Raw genomic sequence first — 13,965 nt, 5'->3', positions numbered from 1 at the left:
CTCTCTCTCTCTCTCTCTATATATATATATATATATATATATATATATATATATATATATATATATATATATGGTTTGCTATAAGGAAAGCTTTGTATTGTGCAGCGCTGTATCTATACACTGGGTGTTGACTATTATACACGATGTGACCAAAAGTGTCCCGACATCCCCAAAAAACATACGTTTTTCGTATTAGGTGCATTGTGCTGCCACCTACTGCCAGGTACTCCATATCAGCGACCTCAGTAGTCATTAGACATCGTGAGAGAGCAGAATGGGGTGCTCCGCGGAACTCACGGACTTCGAACGTGGTCAGGTGATTGGGTGTCACTTGTGTCATACGTCTGTACGCGAGATTTCCTCACTCTTAAACATGCCTAGGTCTACTGTTTCCAATGTGATAGCGAAGTGGAAACGTGAAGGGACACTTACAGCACAAAAGCGTACAGGCCGACCTCGTCTGTTGACTGATAGAGACTGCCGGCAGTTGAAGAGGGTCGTAATGTGTAATAGACAGACATCTATCCAGACCATCACACAGCAATTCCAAACTGCACCACGATCCACTGCAAGTCCTATGACAGTTAGGCAGGAGGTGACAAAGCTTGGGTTTCACGGTCGAGCGGCTGCTCATAAGCCACACATCACGCCGGTGAATACCAAACGACGCCTCGCTTGTTCTAAGGAGCGTAAACATTGGACGATTGAACAGTGGAAAAACGTTGTGTGGAGTGACGAATCACGGTACACAATGTGGCAATCCGATGGCAGGGTGTGGGTATGGCGAATGCCCAATGAACGTCACCTGCCAGCTTGTGTCGTGCCAACACTAAAATTCGGAGGCGGTGGTGTTATGGTGTGGTCGTGTTTTACATGCAGGGGGCTTGCGCCCCTTGTTGGTTAGCGTAGCACCATCACATCATAGGTCTACATTGATGTTTTAAGAACCTTCTTGCTTCCCATTGTTGAAAAGCAATTCAGGGATGGCGATTGCATCTTTCAACACGATCGAGCACCTGTTCATAATGCACGGCCTCTGGCAGAGTGTTTACACGATAATAACATCCCTGTATTGGACTGGCCTGCACAGAGTCCTGACCTGAATCCTATAGAACACATTTGGGATGTTCTGGGACGGCGACTTCGATACCTGTCCTCAGTGCAGCACTCCGTGAAGAATGGGCTGCCATTCTCCAAGAAATCTTCCAGCACCTGATTGAACGTATGCTTGCGAGAGTGAAAGCTGTCATCAAGGCTAAGGGCGGGCCAACACCATACTGAATTCCAGAATTACCGATGGAGGGCGCCACGAACGTGTAAGTCATTTTCAGCCAGGTGTCCAGATACTTTTGATCAAATAGTGTAGTTACAATAGAAAGGAGCGAGCAGAGGACAATGATAAGAGCAAATTATCCTAATAAATAAAGATTCGGAAGCTAATTGTTTCCTCGATACAACGTATTCGGATGTCCGAAAGAACATCGCATCGTAATTCGAAATAATACAGACACTGCCCTACCGGCTTTATCTGCCGACAGCGGGCAAGCAACTTTCAAGCAAAATGTCCCGTCTGTACGCGAACATACACAACGGATGTATGAGTACAGGTTGTAGACACATGGTTGATGACAAATGGAAGTTTGGGTGTGGGCGTGAGTCGTGCTCGGATAGCCTAATGACAAGGCGAGTGTTCGCGATAAGCGGGAAATCCTGGTTCTATTCCCGGTCCAGCATAAATTTTCACAGTCGTCATTCCATTATACATCTGCTGGTTGTCTACATTCGCAACTGCGAATACATTTCATGTACTTGTTATAAAGCGTTTGTCCTCAAGTGAAAATCTCCAGTTTGGATCCTCGGGAACTCTGTTACCAGGCGCTCATGTACCAAGTGGTAAAAAGTTGTATCGGGGAAATCATTGCTTTCCAGAGCTAAGTTTATTAGCATCATTTTATTACATCATTGTCTTCTACTATCCCCTCTCGTAGGATAACAAACACCCTGTGTATAGACTCAGCGCCGTTAGCTACAGTAAAAAGCTTTCCTTGTAGCAGACATTGTCGTACCTACGCAGTACGTAGTTAGCGGAATTCGTGTCTTTTTCAAATTTTTGGTTTCATAATAAATCGAGAAACGATAACAATTGTGAAATCCATGCGGTTTACCACTGTAATTTGTGAATTCGTTGTTATATGCAACCTTGCGCATTTGCGGTGCGAACAAATATTGCAATATTTAAAAAAAAAAAAAAACTTACGTTTCTCATTACTCTCCCTGACATCTATGACTCACAATTCCTCTGCAAAAATCCCTTTTTCAATAAGAAGCAGGGCTTAAAATGGTTAAATGTGAAGAAACACACACATAATAAAGAACTGCATGCTTTGCGTTCCTTAAAAATACCAATGAGGCTTTAAAACAGAGGACTGGCAGATGTTTACGTTTGCGAGTGTAGTTTCTTAATATACCTAACCAGCATGTAGTTTGCTTTCCGGTGTTCTGCAGAGTTGTTGTTTCCGTTTTACGCACTATTACGAGGAGCACGTGGCAAGTGCCATCACACGATTTCCCAGGAACTTTGCTCAGTGGAAGAGGGAGTCAAAGTAAGCGAACACGTCTCTCGGCTTACCCGTAGATACTCGACAATTACTGAAAAATCGACGGTCAAGGTTTTCGAAGTATTTTCGGAGAACTATATGTGCCTTTTTAGGGGCAATGTCGTCAGATGGAATGGACGCTCAGTTGTTAGCGTGGGGGCTTTTTAATTTTCAGCCCCGTGTTCGAAACCCAATTATTGTTTTTGTTTACTTTATTTCAGTTCTGTTGTTCTCATTTATCTACCTACGTCGGGAGAAGGTTACTACACGAATGTTTCTTTTCGAATAGTGGGATACAAGGAAGTTATATTACTTGCCAGAGTACAACAGGGTTTCACAATAAGTGTCACACATTTGTTATAAAATATATATGTGTATAATAAGTTGTGGGGTTACAATCGTTTTAAATTCTCGTATTCTGTTTTTCATTCTCATATCAATTCTTATATAACTCTTATACTTTATACATATGTTTATGGTTCAGGAAGATTTTTATGCTTTTCCTTGGATGATACTGATCGTAGAAACACTCAAAACACGGATATTCCGAACACCACGAACATCGCGCGAAGGCATGTTTGCCACAGTGACGTTTCTTCGTACGAATCTCACTCGGGAAAGAAACGTCTTAACACTGGTGAAGATTTTGCACGTTGGTAGAAATTTCGCGGCAAACCGTGCATAACGGATCACCATTCACAAAACTGACGTTTGCAGTTGATTATGGATCAAGATAAATACTGGACTTACACCGAAAACAATTTCAAATACTTTTCTCATTCTCCTTTTTTTTAAAAATTCATTCATTTGACATACAGTTAGTAGACGAATAAGGACAACATTATATCAACACACGCTGGAAAACAATTCTGTTGTAATAATTTCTACAGAGATGGGCACAAAAATTAACAGCAAATATAAAAGTAATAATCGTGTTTCGAACACAGAACACAAAATTAAAAAGCCACTATGCTACCACAGTGCCATCATTTCGTCTAAGGATATCGCGCGGTAAAAGACACAAAAAGTACCTGGAAAATACCTCGAAAACTTTGACCGTCGTTTTTTCAGAAACGGTCGAATATCTACGGATATTCCTAGACACGTGTTCCCTTAGTCTGATCACTCTTCGACTGATTGAACATTTTGGGAAATCAGGTTATGGCACGTGACATGTTCTCCTCGTGAGGGCTCAGCACAGATGAATGCCATGCGTGGGTCCCTGGTTATATTCCCGGTCAGAACGTACTTTTTCTCCGTTGGGATCATGGGTGTTGTGATTTGATTATCACCGACACGTAAATCGCCGAAGTGGCGTCAAGTAAAAATGACTTACACCAGGAGACCGAGCTCTCCGAAAGGGGACTCCCGACCAAATATGCCGTACGCACATTTCATTTACATACAATAGTTCGGTAACGATCCAACCGTCTTCAACAGATACTTCCTGCCTGCCTCCAACCAGACCGTGAACTATTGTTGGTCATACGCAACTGCTTATAGCCGATTTCGATTCCCGACGCCCACTACGCCCTTTGATCGTACTTCATCTTTCAGAGTTCGCACTGATACTCCGTGAAACGCAAATTCTCTCAGCGTTTCTAACTCTGGTGGATGAGACGGCCGACGAGATTTTAATTAATTAAGATGCCGAACCCCAAGCCTTATTTAAACTGGAACCGGCATCCCTGTTTATAAGATTTCCTGACATTTTTATTTCGACAGACTACGACATGCTGTCCCATAAACTTGATGCTTTAAGAACGATACTGGCCCTTTGTATTCCATTTCATGATTATATTTCAGACTCGGCGACAGCTGATTTGCGTGATTGTTTAAGTCAGGTGTGTCGTTAATGTTTCCTGCATCTCTCCTCGACCGTTCTGCTAGTGTGCCCAATATAACACAAGCCACATTCGCATCCAGTGTGATTCTAAAAGAAGAACACCATAGACCAAGCAATATTGAAAACGATATGATTATCATAAAAATCAGTAAAGACAGACACCTCCTTCCTTCCCAAGAAAATTTCCACATACAAAAAGAATTAACACAAAATAAACAGTTGCTCAAAGGCCAGATAAATATCCTTTACTCACCCCCTTCCACTCTCCCTCTCCCACCCCCCACCCCCACCCCCCGCTCACAGTTTTATTTCACTTTTCACTCCTCACCTTCTCCTCCAACTCACACTCCATCATACTGCTATATACTTATGTCTCATGTCCACTCACAATGGTTCCCCCCTCCCCCACCCCAAAAAAAACTCGATCACTACTCCTTCTCTACTCTTACACAGTACATAAATACACAAAAACATACTTAAATAGAATTACACACATACAATAATCTAAATTAAAAGACAATATTTGTAGGTCAAAGACAAAGTAGTGGAAAGGTTGTGTTAGCAACACTACAAAACACAAACAGCAACACATACTTGAAGTACAAAAACAAACAGAAAACAGTGGTGTGCATAAAATTGTGTTGTGAGTAACGCATAGTGCTGCGGAACATCTAAAATGTAGACGAAAATTATCAGTGTCTAACACAGAAAAACAACGATGCGCTAGCAAACGGCATTTCGCGATGTAAGCGAGAAATCAGCCGAAAAATCACCGTAAGCACAAACCAGCCTATTCTTAATGAACTGCTTTTCGATCTAAAAAGTAAATCAAAACGTAAATAAACTTAATTACAGACAACTGGTGATGCTTTACCTCAATAAAGCGAAACGCGTCTGGTGAAAGCGCTACAGTCGCAGGTTTGAATCCTGCCTAGGGCATGGATGTGTGTGCTGTCCTTAGGTTAGTTAGGTTTAAGTAGTTTTAAGTTCTAGGCGACTGATGACCTCAGAAGTTAAGTCCCATAGTGCTCAGAGCCATTTTTTGTAGTTGCAACGACGGGTCAAAAATACCCCCATGAATTATAACATCTGTTGGTTTAAAAATTCATATTTATCATAGAAAACACATTCCTATACTAAATCACGTCAAACCGTGGAATACAACATAACCAAATGTTGACAATATCCTGAAAAACTTAAGTACGTTGCACACACAATCCTGACACTTAACAGGCGATTAAGTAGCATAAGGACATTCTTGGTCCTCATAAAACTGGTCCTCAAATCCACTACAGTTGAAGGCGGAACGGATGACAGTCCACGAGGCGCTCGTAGAAGTATGCCAGATTGGCACAACCTCTGACAGGAGGCAAACGTGACAATGATACACGGCAGTGACAGCTGCTGCCAGCACAGAGGGGCTCAGTGACTTTCGGAAAAAGTCACGTCTCTTCGTACCGCAAGAACAAGGAGCCTCAAGTAACCACAGCAGTAATGCCCACATCTGTTGCTCGCAAATTACTCTGAAATATCACAGCAGTCAGTGGTGTTCCTCTGTTCTCTCAGCACTTAGCATTCCGATCACGGGACAAAGTGCTCTGATAAACGTCTTGCGCGGACTCTATATTCCGTCGAGTCGCAGCCATCTCATCCTGTCGATCGCAGATACTTGTCTGAATTCTCGTAGAACCCTGCATTTTGCTCTCAAAAGTTGTATACATGCTGAAGCCCATTTCATTGTCATTTTCCTTGCACTTCTTTAACGATGAGAATATTAGGCACATTCAATGCTGTTGTTGTATTTTTCCTGTGAAAGGCGCTGTTGCGAGATTTACTGTTGCGATGGCTCATCTGGAGACATCTTCTACGAGGCTACTTGGACCGTGATCACTTGTGTCAGTTTCTGATTCTGTGTCTATGTTTACATCTATACTCTACACGGTATCATACAGTGTGCGGCGGTGATTTTTTTCTGTTACCAGTATGATCAGGTGCACTATCTAATGATACGGATGGTTAGAAATCAGCTGATTTTCGTTATGTAGAAGATGTAATAGATATAAATGCAAAGACTGGTATAGGCACGCGTATTCAAATACAGAGATATGTATACAGGCAGAATAAGGAGCTGCGGTCGACAACGTCTATGTACGATAACAAGTGTCTGGCGCAGTTCAAAAAAAAAAAAAAGTGTGAAATCTTATGGGACTTAACTGCTAAGGTCATCAGTCCCTAAGCTTACACACTACTTAACCTAAATTATCCTAAGGACAAACACACACACACACCCGTGCCCGAGGGAGGACTCGAACCTCCGCCGGGATCAGACGCACAGTCCATGACTGCAGCGCCTCAGACCGCTCGGCTAACACGCGCGGCGTCTGGCGCGGTTGTTAGATCGGTTACTGCTGCTACTAAGGTAAGTTATCAAGATTTAAACGAGTTTGAACGTGGTGTTATAGTCGGCGCACGATCTATGGGACACAGCATCTCCGAGACAGCGATGAAGTGGGGATTTTCAGGTACGATCATTTCACGAGTGCCCCGTGAATATCAGGGAACCGGTAAAACATCAGATCTCCGACATCGCTGCGGCCGGAAAAATATCCCGCAAGAACGGGACTAATGACGACTAAAGGGAATCGTTCAGTTTGACAGAAGTGCAACCCTTCCGCAAATATCTGCAGATTTCAATGGTGGGCCATCAACAATTATTAGCGTGCGAACCACTCAACGAAATATCACCGATATGGGCTTTCGGAGCCGAAAGCCCACTAGTGTACCCTTGATGACTACACGACACAAAGGTTTATGTCTCGCCTGGGCCCGTCAACACCGACATTGGACCGTTGATGACCGGTAACATATTGCCTGGTCGGACGAGTTCCGTTTCAAATTGTACAGATCAGATGAATATATACGGGTATGGACACAACCTCACGAATCCATGGACCCTGCATGTCAGCAGGGGACTGTTCAAGCTGGTGGACGCTCTGTAATGGTGTGGGGCCTGTGCAGTTGGAGTGATATGACACTCCTGATAGTCTAGATATGATTCTGACATGTGACACGTACGTAAGCATTCTGTCTGATTACCTGCACCCATTCATGTCCATTTTGCATTCGAATGGACTTGGCCAGTTCCATCAGAACAATGCGACATCCCCACGTCCAGAATTGCTACAGAGTGGCTCCAGGAACACTCGTCTAAGTTTAAACACTCCCGCTGGCCATCCAACTCCCCAGGGATGAACAGTATTGAGCATATCTGGGACGCCTTGCAACGCGCTGTTCAGAAGAGATCTCCACCCTCTCACACTCTTACAGATTTATGGACAGCCCTGAAGGGTTCATGACGTCAATTCCCTCCAGCACTACTTGAGACATTAGTCGAGTCCGTGCTAAGTCGTGTTGTGACACTTTAGAGTGCTTGCGGGGGCCCTACACGATATTAGGCAGGTGTACCAGTTTCTGTGACTCTTCAGTGCGTTTTTGTATGTGATTCTTACTATTCTCATAGATCAGTGTTTTGATTGTGTTTTCCTCTGTGTCGAACCGTCGTCTCACAACTCACAAAGTATACGAACTGATGTTTTCTGCACGGTAGTACCGCACCACTAAGCGGACTACGCCTGTCACTATAGACCAACCTAAAAACATACAACTTGTAATAGCTATAATTTTTAGCATGCAAATGACGTAAATACTGATCTAATGTTGTTCAGTACACCGTCTTGAGTCACCAATAGAAATTATTGCACTTATACCCGCTGTGCCCTGTATAACAATTTATAGCGAAAGTAAACAGACTATATTCCATAATTTATGTCAAAGAAACTTGAGCTTTGAAGAGCGTACTAAATAGGCGCGCAATTCAGATAGTATTGTTCCTAATTTCGGAGAGGGTTATTTCATAAGGAAAAAAATGGTTCAAATGGCTCTGAGCATTATGAGACTTAACATCTGAGGTCATCAGTCCCTTAGAACTTAGAACTACTTAAACCGAACTAACGTAAGGACATCACACATATCCATGCCCGAGGCAGGATTCGAACCTGCGACCGTAGCGGTCGCGCGGAAGCGCCTAGAACCGCTCGGCCACACGAGCCGGCTCATAAGGAAAATTCAGGACTGCATGCTTATAGGAATATCATACAATTAGAAAGAACTAATGTTGATACCATCCCAACTTGATTGTGATAATGATAGCCTTGCAACTATACTGAGGCTAACTTTTGCAGTTTTGCATCTTGTAGGTCTTCAAGCAAAGTTCCTGAGTCCCAGAGTATCCTTCTTCATCTTTTCCTCTGCACAACACTTTCTTTTCTTCTTCCCGGGTATCTCCTGAAAAGAGATAAAAAGCGAAATCTTTAAAGAGTCCTAATTTTTGTATGATCTAAATTAGGCAACCTAACAGTATCTGAAACTTGGCACCTACACCACTTGGCGAATAGGGCTGAACTACCGAAACTTGAAATGAGTTATTGCAGTTAAAAGCCACTGACAAGTTTTACTAAATATCATATACATCACTAATATATAACACTAAAATATCAAACAACTTACCACACATCTGTGACACGTCTGTTGTGTCTACAAAATATTACATTCATGTGCAAGATTTTAAAGAAAAATCAAGTTCGAGCACGGAATGTGAATGATGCGCTCGGCAGTTAGTAGGACACTGAAAAGGCGGAAGCACAAGGAGTTCAGCTACTTTCCGCACCTTAGCCTCTCGTTTATACTTCTCTGTTCTATTCTAAAATGCTGCGTGGTCATTCCTCCAGATGTACGTTGCCAGATGTAGACGTTTCACATTTGAACGCGACAGTAGGTACTGCATACTGTGTCCTCATATATAAAAAGAAGCGATATGGGGGAAATAAGGGATGCCCTTTAAGCACTGTGGTCCATGTTACGTTATCAGCGAAAATGAAATGGATAGCTATCCACGCGGTTTGTAATTTTATCGATATGGAGCATGAAAGACTACGCGAAGCATGGTGCACGCGCAGTATACCACGGCAGCCGACAGAGCGCAGTCGTCTTCAGATAAACGTCGCGCCTCCGAAACGATAAACCACGTCTCGGCCAGAGCGTCGGGTTCACGTACACGCACAGCCTACTGTGCGTTGCAGGGTGCAGCTGAGGTGCACTTGGCTGTACCAGTGCGTTTATCTCCCAGCTTTCACAATACGAGCTCTTTAAGAAGACTCTAGGAGTGGCGGTTGATGGAAGTACATGAAACGATAGAAACCTATGTTGGCAGGAATGGAAAGGGTTACACCAACGACGGCCCACAACCAAAATGATGCATTAGATTTTCCAAGCCTGTCGGATAAGTCGATCAAAATTACATCTATATGCGAGCGTATCATCAGTATCAAACGCCGCCCATAAAAATGGGATTTTCCCAGGACTCTTTATTTTGGGTTCTATTGGTGACAGAAAGGTAGAGTCAAGTATTTTGGATAGCTCGTATACCAACCACAAGGATCGTCTCACTGTAGCTGTCCTACGCTACACGATAAAAGTTTGAATATTACACAGTTTCTCCAGCTTAGGAAAATGAAGCAAATCGGTCGGTTCTTTCTGCATTAGATATAGTCTACGGGCCATCTTAAGGAGCTTATGAAATCACCATTTAGTTTATGGGCGGTTTCTGAGAAAACCGAAAACCATGGTTTTTGGTACCAAAAGCAGGCCGCGGATTCTAATATAGCTATCCACCGCAAATGGCTGCCGTTTTTGCGATATATTCCAAAGATTCCGATCTGCAGCAACCTTGAAAAATTTTCTAGTTATATTTATCCGTTTCCGAGATACAGAGGATCGAAGTTACCAAACTCGTTCTCGTAAAATACGCATGTAATACCCGGTGTCAGGCGAAAACGTAGCTGTGAAGTGACATAGCATGGAGAAATATGCTGTGAAGTGTCTCCGTTACTGCCAAAACCGCACGTTGTAGTAGTGAAACATATTCGAAATTTTTGTGCACATAAAATTTGGTCGGATGTGTCAAATTATATAGTTTTGCGGTATTTCAATTTCTCATGGGTTAACTACCAAAACTGTAGTGGCCCCATAAAGTTCTTTTCAATTGAATGATATGCCCTGCTATAATGGGGAAAAGAAGGGACCCAGCGGAAAAATGCTCTTGTTTATTAAAAGTTGACTGAAAAGTGTCGTACAGGCTGGCTCATTCTACCTTCCTCAGTACCGTTAAAAAGTTTCCCAAAAATGTTGGCATTCGAACATGTTCGCGCTTCTTTATGCTGAGAGAGAAGGAGATAGTTCCAGCGGGAAAGAGGCGGAAAGGTAATAAATACTGGAAGACAGTAGATAGAGGTTGTGGTTTAGAAAGAGCGAAGCAGACAGTTGCAATGTGAGAGAAACAGTGGCAGTCGAACATAACTGACGGTGACAGAACAGTGCTAGGAAAAAAGTGAAGGGGACGGTCCCTGTGGGAGAGGAATAAAGAAAAGGAGAAAGTGGAAGTGCATGCGAGCCAGTGATGATGAGAGAGAGAATCTATGACAATGACAACGAGAGAGACAGAGAGAGAGAAACATTGAGAATAGACAGCAGCAGTGGGAAGGAATGAATGAGATAGTAGCAGTAAGAGAGAGCAAGAGGGAGACAGTATCAATAGGACAGAACGAAGTAGATCGTGGTTGCGAAACAGGGGACACTGAAAGTTAGAGAGACACAAAGAGATAATGACAACCAGTTGAGATGAATGCAGAAGTGAGAATGGGCAAGTGGGAGTGAATTGGTATGAACGAATTACGGCGTTGGACTAGCTGGTTGCGTGCGAGCTACAGTTGTGGGAGTGACAGGTGAGTTGCATGCTGAAATGAGCTCGAATATGTTCTCATGCCAAAATTTTTGGGAAAGTTTATAAAGTTCAACCGATACCTTCCCAAGAGGTGTTCAGTCGGGTTCAGATTAGGCAAATTTCGCGGCCAAGTTAGTTTTCCTACAAATTGCTCAAACCACTGTAGCATAATTCTTGTGGAAAGTACCATCGCAGCTGGGGAAGACAACAAGCACGAAAGGGTGCAGGTGGCACGCAATGATATTCACATAGTTCACAGCTGTGCATTCGATTACAACCATAGGTCCCATGGAAGTCGAAGTGAATATACCTGCAGCACAGTACTGCCCCTAATAGCCTGTGCCTATGGCGCGTCGCACATTTGGAACAGCGACCAACAACCTCATGTAACATGTTTCCATCCACAATCCGATCTCGATTATGCTGTATCCACTGGAATCGTAATTGCTGATGTCGTTGGTTCAAAAATGGTTCAAATGGCTCTGAGCACTATGGGACTTAACTTCTGAGGTCAAAAAAGTGGTTCAAATGGCTCTGAGCACTATGGGACTTAACATCTAAGGTCATCAGTCCCCTAGAACTTAGAACTACTTAAACCTAACTAACCTAAGGACATCACACACATCCATGCCTGAGGCAGGATTCGAACCTGCGACCGTAGCGGTCGCGCGGTTCCAGACTGTAGCGCCTAGAACCGCTCGGCCACCCCGCCGGCTGATGTCTTTGGATCAACATGGGAATATGCGGGGGTCGCATGCTGAGGACCCCACTTTCAACAATGTACACTGTGCGGTGTGTTCCGAAACACTTGTGCCTGCGTCGGCATTATATTCTGTCATCAGATTGCCTCAGATTGCCACCTTTACAGAGTGGACGAGCCCCCAATCTCCAACTTTTCTGATATGGTGTAGGCATCGAGCAACTTGCACCTAGTCGTAGTTTCGTCGCCCTTCAGCTACTTTCCACATATGTTTACGACAGTATCACGCTAGCAGCAGACCAGTTGAGCCGTTTCCGAGATGCTAAGGTAGTGCCCACGCATCGAGTCACAGCAATCTACCGTTCATCAAAGTCGCTAGGTTTCCCCGTTTTCCCATTTGCGACTTACATGTTCACTGAATGATTTCCCATTCGACTACTCTTATACATTTTCCTCGCCACTTCACGTGTCCACATCAACACCAAGTGACATCGAGTCTTATAGTGGACAGTGATCATATTTTAGCTCATCAGCGTATATCGATTCAGCAACACCCATCAGCCACCTCGCACTTGTAGTATCTGTTCATCACTGGGACTATCTGCAGAGATGGTGACGCAGAAAGAAATCAAAATTGCGAAAGATACATTACACAATACTAATTTAGTTCTTAGGAAATTTCTTTCTTACGTTATCATAATCCATTGTTAGCTCAGTTTACAATAAAATAGTTATTTTCTCTTACATACTTTTTTGCTGTAGAGCATCAGAATCCCAAAGAACTTTCGTCACAGACAACGAAATCACACGTACAGCAGAATGTAATTTTTAACGTAAACAGACTTCTGAGGATGAACCTTTCGGATTGAAACCGGTACCGGCCGGGGTGGCCAAGCGGTTCTAGGCGCTACAGTCTGGAACCGCGCGACCGCTACGGTCGCAGGTTCGAATCCTGCCTCGGGCATGGATGTGTGTGATGTCCTTAGGTTAGTTAGGTTTAAGTAGTTCTAAGTTCTAGGGGACTGATGACCGCAGACGTTAACTCCCATAGTGCTCAGAGCCATTTGAACCATAGAGGGGATAAAAGCGCAATCTTTTACTTAACCCCACAGATAAAAATCACAAGAAATAAGGTCTGGAGACCTAGGAGGCCACCTACGATGAAGTTCATCTTCTGCTCTTCCTCTTCCAATCCTTTCTCTAAGCACGTAAGACGTTACCTAAATTACATCATTCCAGGACGTTGGATTGGGCACTGTTGAAAGTCTGCGACATGGCTCTGTTGAAGCTGTGAATTCGATAACTTCGTGTGTGGCGGCAAATGAGCCACCGTTTTGATATTTGTCGTGTAACACATTCTGCTGACATTGAATGCATAAAAATTTGAACTTTTCTCTTTTCATGAACGGTCGAATAGTGCTGCCTGTTACGGTTCCTCATCTCTTATATAGTCTCCCTACATATCTTCTTTCACTTCATTTATAACTGAAAGCTATTAGCGGGAATCTTTCTCCAGCCATACGATGTACTTGTTCCTTCATTTTCTACTATTTTCATTTTTTTCGTTTAGGTTATACATTCCTAACTCTTTCCTTATACTCTCATTTCATTTTCGATCTTCCCTCGTGCTTTCTGCTACTCTTCTTCGAAATCTCATATCTTGAACCAGTATTCTATTTTCTTCGTGTCTTGTTGTTGCTCATGCTTCACCTCCATAAGTAAGGTTTGGTGCTGCTATTGTTAGATAAAACTTCAGCTCGGTTTCTTTCCTAGCTTTACTCTGCAAACCTGCTACGATAGTTCCTCATATATCGCATCCTAGATATTTCAAACGTTCTGCTTGTTCGAAGAGTTTATTATTTAAGAATATTGTAGACCTTACTGGTTGTCTGACCTGAAACCCCAACACTTTCGTTTTATCTACCGACAATATTATGTTGTAATCTGAGGCTATCTGCTGCAGCTTACAGACTCTCACCTGAAG

The 13,965-nt window shown here is 43.2% G+C and overlaps 1 protein-coding gene across 1 annotated transcript in view; it reads left to right on the top strand.

The window, feature by feature from the left end:
• Positions 1–13,965, top strand: part of LOC124619570 (tubulointerstitial nephritis antigen-like) — a 529,036-nt gene that overhangs the window by 290,858 nt on the left and 224,213 nt on the right. The window lies entirely within an intron of this gene.

This window comes from Schistocerca americana, chromosome 6 (assembly GCF_021461395.2).
Source record: "Schistocerca americana isolate TAMUIC-IGC-003095 chromosome 6, iqSchAmer2.1, whole genome shotgun sequence".
In the NCBI taxonomy this organism is placed as follows: domain Eukaryota; kingdom Metazoa; phylum Arthropoda; class Insecta; order Orthoptera; family Acrididae; genus Schistocerca; species Schistocerca americana.
The sequence above is the reverse complement of the archived record's forward strand: the minus strand, read 5'-3'. Positions and strand labels throughout refer to the sequence as shown.